The 14,664-nt window shown below is 47.4% G+C and overlaps 1 long non-coding RNA gene across 1 annotated transcript in view; it reads left to right on the forward strand.

The window, feature by feature from the left end:
* LOC143771480 (uncharacterized) overlaps window positions 1-14,664 on the forward strand; it is a 254,353-nt gene that overhangs the window by 101,066 nt on the left and 138,623 nt on the right. The gene's annotated exons all lie outside the window — the stretch shown is intronic.

Genomic DNA, 14,664 nt, shown 5'->3' on the forward strand with positions numbered 1-14,664 from the left:
CAGTCCTGTGTGTGGCATCTGTCTCTCCTTGTGTGCCACCGAAAACCAGTGTGTAATATTGGGCCATTTTTTGGGGGGGTAAATTCTCCCTGTAAAAAAAATAATTAATAGTGGGAGATAAAGATTGGCAAGTCTGCCTCTGTGCCAGTCCTGTGTGTGGCATCTGTCTCAAATTATTGGGGCACAGAAAACCTAGTGTGTAACATTGTGCCTGATTTTCCTTTCAGTGTCAGGCACCTATAAAGGTATATATAAATCCTACAGAAGTTTGAGTTCACCTTATAAGTTGTTTTACAGTAACAAATACCGTTACTTTGGTTACGTTTTGCAAACAATGAGGAAGTCTAGTGGAAGAGGTCGTGGCCGTGGGCAGTCATTGTCAGCTGGTAATGATGGTAGTGGTGGTGGAGCATCAGGTGGTCGTGGTAAAAGCAGTACAGCACCTAAGTCTCGAGTTGTTGAGCCAGGTTCGTCGTCTTGCTACACAAGGCCTCGAACGCTCTCTTTTCTGGGAGTAGGAAAACCACTATTGAAGCCGGAGCAGGAGGAACAAGTATTGGCTTTCATTGCTGACTCTGCCTCTAGCTCTTTCGCCTCCTCCTCGGAAAGTGCCAAATGTCAGAGCAGTGCATCAACAGTGGATGCTCCCGGTCAGGAACAAGTCGCTTCCTTGTGTCCTTCACCCAGAACAACAGTGAAGGATGCGTCAGTCGACACAACAGGTTACTCCATGGAGCTCTTTACACATACCGTTCCTTGTTATGGTTCTCAATGGCAAGAGAACATAGCCCAGCATACATAGGAACTAGCTCTTGGAAGGATGGAAACTTAAACTGACCATGAACTAAACCTGCCGCACAACTAACAGTAGCCGGGTAGCGTAGCCTGCGTTTTATCCCTAGACGCCCAGCGCCGGCCGGAGGACTAACTAATCCTGGCAGAGGAAAATATAGTCCTGGCTCACCTCTAGAGAAATTTCCCCGAAAGGCAGACAGAGGCCCCCACATATATTGGCGGTGATTTAAGATGAAAATGACAAACGTAGTATGAAAATAGGTTTAGCAAAATCGAGGTCCGCTTACTAGATAGCAGGAAGACAGAAAGGGTACTTTCATGGTCAGCTGAAAACCCTATCAATACACCATCCTGAAATTACTTTAAGACTCTAGTATTAACTCATAACATCAGAGTGGCAATTTCAGATCACAAGAGCTTTCCAGACACAGAAACGAAACTGCAGCTGTGAACTGGAACAAAATGCAAAAAACAAACAAGGACAAAAGTCCGACTTAGCTGGAAGTTGTCTGGTAGCAGGAACATGCACAGAAAGGCTTCTGATTACAATGTTGACCGGCATGGAAGTGACAGAGGAGCAAGGTTAAATAGCGACTCCCACATCCTGATGGGAACAGGTGAACAGAGGGGATGATGCACACAATTTCAATTCCACCAGTGGCCACCGGGGGAGCCCAAAATCCAATTTCACAACAGTTCCTGGGTTACACAGTGAAACAGTTAACAGGCCATGCCCATTAGAAGTTGAATCGGACATGGAGTGCACAGATGCACAGCCACAGCCAGATTACTATGCTGTTCCTTTGACTCAGACCAGAACATTGCCCTCGCAGTGTACTGAGGCAGAATCAAAACCAGCGGAGACTATGGTGCCCCGTCACGAACGCTATACCACCGGCTTACACGGTGACACAGACGAAGTTGCACACGACATAGAAGAGGAGGTCATAGATGACCCAGTTGTTGACCCCAATTGGCAGCCATTGGGGGAACAGGGTGTAGGCGGCAGTAGTTCTGAAGCGGAGGAGGAGGAGCCACAGCAGGCATCAACATCACAACAGGTTCCATCTGCCGGGCCCGTATCTGGCCAAAAACGCTTGGCAAAACCAAAACCAGTTGGAGGACAGCGTGGCCATCCGGTTAAAGAAGCTCAGTCTGCAATGCCTGAAAAGGTATCCGATAGTAGAAAGAGTGCAGTCTGGCATTTTTTTAAACAACATCCAAATGATGTTATGACCCCAATGGCGAGGGTCTCAGAGGAACGTGGAAGTCTGCAGAATACAAAAATCCAGCTCATAGGGCAGTGGTAACTGGGTTGACCATATAACTACTCCTAACGCCAACACTAGAAGTAGCCGGGGATCATTCCTACGTTGATTCTAGATGACACGCGCCAGCCGGAGAATCTAGCTACCCCTAGTAGAGGAAAACAAAGACCTTTCTTGCCTCCAGAGAAGGGGACCCCAAAGCTGGATAGAAGCCCCCCACAAATAATGACGGTGAGGTAAGAGGAAATGACAAACACAGAAATGAATCAGGTTTAGCACAGAGAGGCCCGCTTACTGATAGCAGAATAAAGAAAGGTAACTTATATGGTCAACAAAAACCCTATCAAAATCCACACTGGAAATTCAAGAACCCCCGAACCGTCTAACGGTCCGGGGGGAGAACACCAGCCCCCTAGAGCTTCCAGCAAAGGTTAGGATATAGATTTGGAACAAGCTGGACAAGAATACAAAACCAAAACAAATAGCAAAAAGCAAAAGGCAGACTTAGCTGATATAACTGGAACCAGGATCAGTAGACAAGAGCACAGCAGACTAGCTCTGATAACTACGTTGCCAGGCATTGAACTGAAGGTCCAGGGAGCTTATATAGCAACACCCCTAACTAACGACCCAGGTGCGGATAAAAGGAATGACAGAAAAACCAGAGTCAAAAAACTAGTAACCACTAGAGGGAGCAAAAAGCAAATCACAACAGTACCCCCCCCTTAGTGAGGGGTCACCGAACCCTCACCATGACCACCAGGGCGATCAGGATGAGCGGCATGAAAGGCACGAACTAAATCGGCCGCATGAACATCAGAGGCGACCACCCAGGAATTATCCTCCTGACCATAGCCCTTCCACTTGACCAGGTACTGAAGCCTCCGCCTGGAGAGGCGAGAATCCAAGATCTTCTCCACCACGTACTCCAACTCGCCCTCAACCAACACCGGAGCAGGAGGCTCAGCAGAAGGAACTACAGGCACAATGTACTGCCGCAACAAGGACCTATGAAATACATTGTGAATAGCAAACGACACAGGAAGATCCAGACGAAAAGATACAGGATTAAGGATTTCCAATATCTTGTAAGGCCCAATAAAACGAGGTTTAAATTTGGGAGAGGAGACCTTCATAGGAACAAAGCGGGAAGAAAGCCATACCAAATCCCCAACGCGTAGTCGGGGACCCACACCGCGGCGGCGGTTGGCAAAGCGCTGAGCCTTCTCCTGTGACAACTTCAAGTTGTCCACCACATGATTCCAGATCTGCTGCAACCTATCCACCACAGAATCCACCCCAGGACAGTCAGAAGGCTCCACATGACCCGAAGAAAAGCGAGGATGGAAACCAGAGTTGCAGAAAAAAGGCAAAACCAAGGTGGCGGAACTAGCCCGATTATTAAGGGCAAACTCAGCCAACGGCAAGAATGTCACCCAATCGTCCTGATCAGCAGAGACAAAACACCTCAAATAAGCCTCCAAAGTCTGATTGGTTCGCTCCGTCTGTCCATTAGTCTGAGGATGGAAAGCAGACGAAAACGACAAATCAATGCCCATCCTACTACAAAAGGATCGCCAGAACCTGGAAACGAACTGGGATCCTCTGTCTGACACAATATTCTCAGGGATGCCGTGCAAACGAACCACGTTCTGGAAAAACACAGGAACCAGATCGGAAGAGGAAGGCAGCTTAGGCAAAGGAACCAAATGGACCATCTTGGAGAAGCGATCACATATCACCCAGATAACGGACATGCCCTGAGATAGCGGAAGATCAGAAATGAAATCCATGGAGATATGTGTCCAAGGTCTCTTCGGGACAGGCAAGGGCAAGAGCAAACCGCTGGCACGAGAACAGCAAGGCTTAGCTCGAGCACAAGTCCCACAGGACTGCACAAATGACCGCACATCCCTTGACAAGGAAGGCCACCAAAAGGACCTGGCCACCAGATCTCTGGTGCCAAAAATTCCCGGGTGACCTGCCAACACCGAGGAATGAACCTCGGAAATGACTCTGCTGGTCCACTTATCCGGGACAAACAGTCTGTCAGGTGGACAAGACTCAGGCCTATCAGCCTGAAATCTCTGCAACACACGTCGCAGATCCGGAGAAATAGCTGACAAGATAACTCCATCTTTAAGAATACCAACAGGATCAGCGACTCCAGGAGCATCAGGCACAAAGCTCCTAGAAAGAGCATCGGCCTTCACATTCTTTGAACCTGGTAAATACGAGACAACAAAATCAAAGCGGGAGAAAAACAATGACCAGCGGGCCTGTCTCGGATTAAGGCGTTTAGCAGACTCGAGATACATCAGATTTTTGTGATCAGTCAAGACCACCACACGATGCTTAGCACCCTCGAGCCAATGACGCCACTCCTCAAATGCCCATTTCATGGCCAACAACTCCCGATTGCCCACATCATAATTTCGCTCGGCAGGCGAAAACTTCCTAGAGAAAAAGGCACAAGGTTTCATAACAGAGCAACCAGGGCCTCTCTGCGACAAAACGGCCCCTGCCCCAATCTCCGAAGCATCCACCTCAACCTGAAAGGGAAGTGAGACGTCAGGCTGGCACAAAACAGGCGCCGAAGTAAACCGGCGTTTCAACTCCTGGAAAGCCTCCACGGCAGCAGGAGCCCAGTTAGCTACATCGGAGCCCTTCTTGGTCATATCCGTCAAAGGTTTCACAATGCTAGAAAAATTAGCAATAAAACGACGGTAGAAGTTAGCGAAGCCCAAGAACTTCTGAAGACTCTTAACTGACGAGGGCTGAGTCCAATCAAGAATAGCTCGGACCTTGACTGGGTCCATCTCCACAGCAGAAGGGGAAAAAATGAACCCCAAAAAGGGAACCTTCTGTACACCAAAGAGACACTTTGAGCCCTTGACAAACAAAGAATTTTCACGCAAAATTTTAAAGACCAACCTGACCTGCTCCACATGCGAATCCCAATTATCAGAAAAAACCAAAATATCATCCAGATAAACAATCAAAAATTTATCCAGATACTTCCGGAAAATGTCATGCATAAAGGACTGAAAAACTGAAGGCGCATTGGAGAGCCCAAAAGGCATCACCAAGTACTCAAAATGACCTTCGGGCGTATTGAATGCGGTTTTCCATTCATCACCTTGCTTAATGCGCACAAGGTTGTACGCACCACGAAGGTCTATCTTGGTGAACCACTTGGCACCCTTAATCCGGGCAAACAAGTCAGACAACAGCGGTAAAGGATACTGAAATTTGACAGTGATCTTATTTAAAAGCCGATAATCAATACAAGGTCTCAAAGATCCGTCCTTTTTTGCCACAAAAAAGAATCCCGCACCAAGAGGGGAAGAAGACGGACGAATATGTCCTTTCTCCAGAGACTCCTTGATATATGAACGCATAGCGGTATGTTCAGGTACCGACAGATTAAACAGTCTTCCCTTAGGAAACTTACTGCCCGGGATCAAATCTATAGCACAGTCACATTCCCTATGAGGAGGCAGTGCACTGGACTCAGACTCACTGAAGACATCCTGATAATCAGACAAATACTCCGGAACTTCCGAAGGCGTAGAAGAAGCAATAGACACAGGCAGGGAATCCCCATGAATACCACGACAGCCCCAACTTGAGACTGACATAGCCTTCCAGTCCAGGACTGGATTATGGGTCTGTAACCATGGCAGCCCTAAAACAACCAAATCATGCATTTTATGTAAAACCAGGAAACGTATCACCTCGCGGTGTTCAGGAGTCATGCACATGGTAACCTGTGTCCAATACTGCGGTTTATTTGCTGCCAATGGTGTAGCATCAATACCCCTAAGAGGAATAGGATTTTCTAATGGTTCAAGAGTAAAACCACAGCGCTTAGCAAATGAGAGATCCATGAGACTCAGGGCAGCACCTGAATCTACAAACGCCATGACAGGATAAGATGACAGTGAGCAAATCAAAGTTACAGACAGAATAAATTTAGGTTGCAAATTACCAACGGTGACAGGACTAACAACCTTAGCTATACGTTTAGAGCATGCTGAGATAACATGTGTAGAATCACCACAGTAGTAGCACAAGCCATTCCGGCGTCTATGAATTTTCCGCTCATTTCTAGTCAGGATTCTATCACATTGCATTAAATCAGGTGTCTGTTCAGACAACACCATGAGGGAATTTGCGGTTTTTCTATCACATTGCACCGAATTAGGTGTCTGTTCAGACAACACCATGAGGGAATTTGCGGTTTTGCGCTCCCGCAACCGCCGGTCAATTTGAATAGCCAGTGCCATAGTATCATTCAGACCTGTGGGAATGGGAAAACCCACCATAACATTCTTAATGGCTTCAGAAAGGCCATTTCTAAAATTAGCGGCCAGTGCACACTCGTTCCAATGTGTCAGCACGGACCATTTCCGAAATTTTTGGCAATACACTTCAGCCTCGTCCTGCCCCTGAGACATAGCCAGCAAGGCCTTTTCTGCCTGAATCTCAAGATTGGGTTCCTCATAAAGTAAACCGAGCGCCAGAAAAAACGCATCAAGATCAGCCAATGCCGGATCTCCTGGCGCCAGCGAAAAAGCCCAATCCTGAGGGTCGCCCCGTAAGAACGAAATAACAATTTTTACTTGCTGAGCAGAATCTCCAGATGAACAGGGTCTCAGGGACAAAAACAATTTACAATTATTCACGAAATTCCTAAACTTAAACCTGTCTCCGGAAAACAGTTCAGGAATCGGTATTTTAGGTTCTGACCTAGGATTTCTGATAACATAGTCTTGTATGCCCTGCACACGAGTAGCCAGCTGGTCCACACTTGTAATCAAGGTCTGGACATTCATGTCTGCAGCAAGCATAGCCACTCTGAGGTAAAGGGGAAGAAGAAAAAAAAAAAAAAAAAAACTCAGAATCTTCTTTCTTATAATCCCTCTTCTGCAATGCATTAAACATTTAATACTGGCCTGGCAAACTGTTATGACCCCAATGGCGAGGGTCTCAGAGGAACGTGGAAGTCTGCAGAATACAAAAATCCAGCTCATAGGGCAGTGGTAACTGGGTTGACCATATAACTACTCCTAACGCCAACACTAGAAGTAGCCGGGGATCATTCCTACGTTGATTCTAGATGACACGCGCCAGCCGGAGAATCTAGCTACCCCTAGTAGAGGAAAACAAAGACCTTTCTTGCCTCCAGAGAAGGGGACCCCAAAGCTGGATAGAAGCCCCCCACAAATAATGACGGTGAGGTAAGAGGAAATGACAAACACAGAAATGAATCAGGTTTAGCACAGAGAGGCCCGCTTACTGATAGCAGAATAAAGAAAGGTAACTTATATGGTCAACAAAAACCCTATCAAAATCCACACTGGAAATTCAAGAACCCCCGAACCGTCTAACGGTCCGGGGGGAGAACACCAGCCCCCTAGAGCTTCCAGCAAAGGTCAGGATATAGATTTGGAACAAGCTGGACAAGAATACAAAACCAAAACAAATAGCAAAAAGCAAAAGGCAGACTTAGCTGATATAACTGGAACCAGGATCAGTAGACAAGAGCACAGCAGACTAGCTCTGATAACTACGTTACCAGGCATTGAACTGAAGGTCCAGGGAGCTTATATAGCAACACCCCTAACTAACGACCCAGGTGCGGATAAAAGGAATGACAGAAAAACCAGAGTCAAAAAACTAGTAACCACTAGAGGGAGCAAAAAGCAAATCACAACAAATGATCAGCGCAAAGTCATCTGTCAAAAATGTTCAACTACCTTAAGCAGAGGTCAGAATCTTAAAAGTCTAAATACAAGTTGCATGCATAGACATTTATCCACCATGCATTTGCAAGCCTGGACTAACTACCAAACGTCCCTAAAGGTTGCAGCACCCTCGGCCAATGAAGCTAGTCAGCAACGCTACATCCCTTCCCTCCCTGTAAGCCCACCATTTCCCGCACCACCTGCAGTATCTGTGCAGCTTTCGTCGCCAGGCCAAAGCAGTCAGGGAATCACCAGGTTAGTAGTCGGAAACACTGCATGTAGGGCACCGGCAAGAATACCATCTCCAACCCTCTCTCAGTCACCCATGTCCACCGGCACCCCCACTAGTTCCACCGTATGCAGCTCTCCAGTCCAGCTCACCCTTCATGAGACTCTCGTTAGGAAAAGGAAGTACTCATCCTCGCATCCGCGTACACAGGGTTTGAACGCCCACATTGCTAGACTAATCTCATTAGAGATGATGCCCTACCGGTTAGTTGAAAGCGAAGCTTTCAAAGCGCTGATGGACTACGCTGTACCAAGCTACGAGCTACCCAGTCGACACTTCTTTTCTAGAAAAGCCATCCCAGCCCTCCAACAGCATGTTAAAGACCGCATCGTCCATGCACTCAGGCAGTCTGTGACTACAAAAGTGTACCTGTGTTATGGACCTGGTGGTTAGGAGCACCCGGAATGACCTGATGAGTAAACTAGTAATCGGAACAAGCTCTGGGAAAGTGGGAACTCTGCTGACCGCAAACCCTACTCCTATCACACACACTAGAAATAGCCGTGGAGCGTACCTAACTCTCCCTAAACGCCTCTTCACAGCCTAAGAGCTAACTACCCCTAAAGATAGAAATAGAAGCCTAACCTTGCCTCAGAGAAATTCCCCAAAGGTAAAGGCAGCCCCCCACATATATTGACTGTGAGTTAAGAGGAAAGTCACAAACACAGGAATGAAACAGGTTTTAGCAAAGGAGGCCAGACTTCACTAAATAGTCAGAGGAAAGAAAAGGAAACTATGCGGTCAGCACAAAAAACTAAAAAAAAACCACGCAGAGTATGCAAAAAGACCCCCACACCGACTCACGGTGTGGAGGTGCAACACTGCACCCCCAGAGCTACCAGCTAGCAAGGAAATATCATGATAGCAAGCTGGACTAGAATTTAGCAGTACTAAGAAATATATTCAGGCAGCAGTAACAACAAATGAACTAGCAGGGACTTAGCTTCTGCTGGAGTAGACAGGTCCTCAGAGAAGTCCAAGAGAGATCTGAACCAATACTGAAACATTGACAGCTGGCATGAAGCAATGATCTGAGTAGAGTTAAATAGGGAAGCAAGCATAACAATAAACGAGGGCAGCTGAGAAAGCAAACCTCAGAGACCAGCAGTTCCGCTCAAAGCCACCAGAGGGAGTCCAAGAGCAGAACTAACCAAAGTACCATTCATGACCACAGGAGGGAGTCCGAGAAATGGAATTCACAACAGTACCCCCCCCTTGAGGAGGGGTCACCGAACCCTCACCAGGGCCCCCAGGCTGATCAGGACGAGCCAAATGAAAGGCACGAACTAAATCGGCAGCATGGACATCTGAGGCAACAACCCAGGAATTATCCTCCTGACCATAGCCCTTCCACTTAACCAGGTACTGGAGCTTCCGTCTCGAAATACGAGAATCCAAAATTTTTTCCACCACATACTCCAACTCCTCCTCAACCAACACCGGAGCAGGAGGATCAACGGAGCGAACCATAGGCGCCACATACCTAAGCAACAACGACCTATGGAACACATTATGGATGGCAAAGGAAGCTGGAAGGACCAAACAAAATGACACAGGGTTGAGAATTTCAGAAATCTTATAAGGACCAATGAAACGAGGCTTAAACTTAGGAGAAGAAACCTTCATAGGAACATAACGAGAAGACAACCAAACCAAATCCCCAACACGAAGTCGAGGACCAACACAACGACGGCGGTTAGCGAAACGTTGAGCCTTCTCCTTGGACAATGTCAGATTGTCCACTACGTGAGTCCAAATTTGCTGCAATCTGTCCACCACAGAATCCACACCAGGACAATCAGAAGGCTCAACCTGCCCTGAAGAAAAACGAGAATGAAAACCAGAATTGCAAAAAAAAGGCGAAACCAAAGTAGCCGAACTAGCCCGATTATTAAGGGCGAACTCAGCCAATGGCAAAAAGGTCACCCAATCATCCTGATCAGCAGAAACAAAGCATCTCAGATAGGCCTCCAAAGTCTGGTTGGTTCGTTCGGTTTGGCCATTTGTCTGAGGATGGAAAGCCGAAGAAAAAGACAAATCAATGCCCATCTTAGCACAAAAGGACCGCCAAAACCTAGAGACAAACTTGGACCCTCTGTCCGACACAATGTTCTCCGGAATGCCATGCAAACGAACCACATGCTGAAAGAATAATGGCACCAAATCAGAGGAGGAAGGTAATTTAGGCAAGGGTACCAAATGGACCATCTTAGAAAAGCGATCACAAACCACCCAGATGACAGACATCCTTTGAGAGACAGGAAGATCTGAAATAAAATCCATGGAAACATGCGTCCAAGGCCTTTTTGGGACCGTCAAGGGTAAAAGCAACCCACTGGCACGAGAACAGCAGGGCTTGGCCCGAGCACAAGTCCCACAAGACTGCACAAAAGAACGCACATCCCGTGACAAGGAAGGCCACCAAAAGGACCTAGCCACCAAATCCCTGGTACCAAAAATCCCAGGATGACCAGCCAACACCGAGCAATGAACCTCAGAAATAACTCTACTAGTCCATCTATCAGGGACAAACAGTTTCTCTGCTGGACAACGGTCAGGTCTATCAGCCTGAAACTCCTGCAGCACCCGCCGCAAATCAGGGGAGATGGCAGACAGAATTACCCCCTCTTTGAGAATACCAGCCAGCTCAGGGACTCCCGGAGAATCAGGCACAAAACTCCTAGAAAGGGCATCAGCCTTCACATTCTTAGAACCTGGAAGGTATGAAACCACAAAATCGAAACGGGAGAAAAACAGTGACCATCGAGCCTGTCTAGGATTCAACCGCTTGGCAGACTCGAGATAAGTCAAATTCTTGTGATCCGTCAAGACCACCACGCGGTGCTTGGCTCCCTCAAGCCAATGTCGCCACTCCTCGAATGCCCACTTCATAGCCAGCAGCTCCCGATTGCCAACATCATAATTACGCTCAGCAGGCGAAAATTTTCTAGAAAAGAAGGCACATGGCTTCATCACAGAGCCATCAGAACTTCTTTGAGACAAAACAGCCCCTGCTCCAATCTCAGAAGCATCAACCTCAGCCTGAAAAGGGAGCGAAACATCTGGCTGACGCAACACAGGGGCCAAAGAAAAATGACGTTTCAGCTCCTGAAAAGCCTCCACGGCCGCAGAGGACCAATTCACCACATCAGCACCTTTCTTTGTCAAATCAGTCAAAGGTTTAACCACACTAGAAAAATTAGCGATGAAGCGACGGTAAAAATTAGCAAAGCCCAGGAATTTCTGAAGAGTCTTCACAGATGTAGGTTGAGTCCAATCATAAATGGCCTGAACTTTAACAGGATCCATCTCGATAGTAGAAGGGGAAAAAATGAAGCCCAAAAAGGAAACCTTCTGAACTCCGAAGAGACATTTAGACCCCTTCACAAACAAGGAATTAGCACGAAGGACCTGGAATACCATTCTGACCTGCTTCACATGAGACTCCCAATCATCTGAAAAGACCAAAATATCATCCAAATATACAATCATGAATCTATCCAGATACTTTCGGAAGATGTCATGCATAAAGGACTGAAACACAGATGGAGCGTTAGAAAGCCCGAATGGCATCACCAGGTACTCAAAATGGCCCTCGGGCGTATTAAATGCTGTTTTCCATTCATCGCCCTGTTTAATACGCACAAGGTTATATGCCCCTCGAAGATCTATCTTGGTGAACCAACTAGCCCCCTGTTATGGTTCTCAATGGCAAGAGAACATAGCCCAGCAAACATAAGTACTAGCTCTTGGAAGGATGGAAACTAAACTGACCATGACCTAAACCTGCCGCACAACTAACAGTAGCCGGGTAGCGTTGCCTACGTTTTTTATCCCTAGACGCCCAGCGCCGGCCGGAGGACTAACTAATCCTGGCAGAGGAAAATATAGTCCTGGCTCACCTCTAGAGAAGTTTCCCCGATAGGCAGACAGAGGCCCCCACATATATTGGCGGTGATTTTAGATGAAATGACAAACGTAGTATGAAAATAGGTTTAGCAAAATTGAGGTCCGCTTACTAGATAGCAGGAAGACAGAAAGGGCACTTTCATGGTCAGCTGAAAACCCTATCAAAATACCATCCTGAAATTACTTTAAGACTCTAGTATTAACTCATAACATCAGAGTGGCAATTTCAGATCACAAGAGCTTTCCAGACACAGAAACGAAACTACAGCAGTGAACTGGAACAAAATGCAAAAACAAACGAGGACTAAAGTCCAACTTAGCTGGGAGTTGTCTAGCAGCAGGAACATGCACAGAAAGGCTTCTGATTACAATGTTGACCGGCATGGAAGTGACAGAGGAGCAAGGTTAAATAGCGACTCCCACATCCTGATGGAAACAGGTGAACAGAGGGGATGATGCACACCAGTTCAATTCCACCAGTGGCCACCGGGGGAGCCCAAAATCCAATTTCACAACAGTACCCCCCCCTCAAGGAGGGGGCACCAAACCCTCACCAGAACCACCAGGGCGATCAGGATGAGCCCTATGAAAGGCATGGACCAGATCGGAGGCATGAACATCAGAGGCAGTCACCCAAGAATTATCCTCCTGACCGTATCCCTTCCATTTGACCAGATACTGGAGTTTCCGTCTGGAAACACGGGAGTCCAAGATTTTTTCCACAACGTACTCCAACTCGCCCTCAACCAACACCGGAGCAGGAGGCTCAACGGAAGGCACAACCGGTACCTCATACCTGCGCAACAATGACCGATGAAAAACATTATGAATAGAAAAAGATGCAGGGAGGTCCAAACGGAAGGACACAGGGTTAAGAATCTCCAATATCTTGTACGGGCCGATGAACCGAGGCTTAAACTTAGGAGAAGAAACCCTCATAGGGACAAAACGAGAAGACAACCACACCAAGTCCCCAACACAAAGCCGAGGACCAACCCGACGCCGGCGGTTGGCAAAAAGCTGAGTCTTCTCCTGGGACTACCTGCCCCCAAATCTGATGCAACCTCTCCACCACAGCATCCACTCCAGGACAATCCGAAGATTCCACCTGACCAGAAGAAAATCGAGGATGAAACCCCGAATTACAGAAAAAAGGAGACACCAAGGTGGCAGAGCTGGCCCGATTATTGAGGGCAAACTCCGCTAAAGGCAAAAAAGCAACCCAATCATCCTGATCTGCAGACACAAAACACCTCAAATATGTCTCCAAGGTCTGATTCGTCCGCTCGGTCTGGCCATTAGTCTGAGGATGGAAAGCAGACGAGAAAGACAAATCTATGCCCATCCTAGCACAGAATGCTCGCCAAAATCTAGACACGAATTGGGTTCCTCTGTCAGAAACGATATTCTCCGGAATACCATGCAAACGGACCACATTTTGAAAAAACAGAGGAACCAACTCGGAAGAAGAAGGCAACTTAGGCAGGGGAACCAAATGGACCATCTTAGAGAAACGGTCACACACCACCCAGATGACAGACATCTTCTGAGAAACAGGAAGATCCGAAATAAAATCCATCGAGATGTGCGTCCAGGGCCTCTTCGGGATAGGCAAGGGCAACAACAATCCACTAGCCCGAGAACAACAAGGCTTGGCCCGAGCACAAACGTCACAAGACTGCACAAAGCCTCGCACATCTCGAGACAGGGAAGGCCACCAGAAGGACCTTGCCACCAAATCCCTGGTACCAAAGATTCCAGGATGACCTGTCAACGCAGAAGAATGAACCTCAGAAATGACTTTACTGGTCCAATCATCAGGAACAAACAGTCTACCAGGTGGGCAACGATCCGGTCTATCCGCCTGAAACTCCTGCAAGGCCCGCCGCAGGTCTGGAGAAATGGCAGACAATATCACTCCATCCTTAAGGATACCTGTAGGTTCAGAGTTACCAGGGGAGTCAGGCTCAAAACTCCTAGAAAGGGCATCCGCCTTAACATTCTTAGAACCCGGCAGGTAGGACACCACAAAATTAAACCGAGAGAAAAACAACGACCAGCGCGCCTGTCTAGGATTCAGGCGTCTGGCGGACTCAAGATAAATTAGATTTTTGTGGTCAGTCAATACCACCACCTGATGTCTAGCCCCCTCAAGCCAATGACGCCACTCCTCAAAAGCCCACTTCATGGCCAAAAGCTCCCGATTCCCAACATCATAATTCCGCTCGGCGGGCGAAAATTTACGCGAGAAAAAGGCACAAGGTCTCATCACGGAACAATCGGAACTTCTCTGCGACAAAACTGCCCCAGCTCCGATTTCAGAAGCGTCGACCTCAACCTGAAAAGGAAGAGCAACATCAGGCTGACGCAACACAGGGGCGGAAGAAAAGCGGCGCTTAAGCTCCCGAAAGGCCTCCACAGCAGCAGGGGACCAATCAGCAACATCAGCACCCTTCTTAGTCAAATCAGTCAATGGTTTAACAACATCAGAAAAACCAGCAATAAATCGACGATAAAAGTTAGCAAAGCCCAAAAATTTCTGAAGACTCTTAAGAGAAGAGGGTTGCGTCCAATCACAAATAGCCTGAACCTTGACAGGATCCATCTCGATGGAAGAGGGGGAAAAAATATATCCCAAAAAGGAAATCTTTTG

The sequence above is a fragment of the Ranitomeya variabilis genome, chromosome 1 (genome assembly GCF_051348905.1).
Source record: "Ranitomeya variabilis isolate aRanVar5 chromosome 1, aRanVar5.hap1, whole genome shotgun sequence".
In the NCBI taxonomy this organism is placed as follows: Eukaryota; Metazoa; Chordata; class Amphibia; order Anura; family Dendrobatidae; genus Ranitomeya; species Ranitomeya variabilis.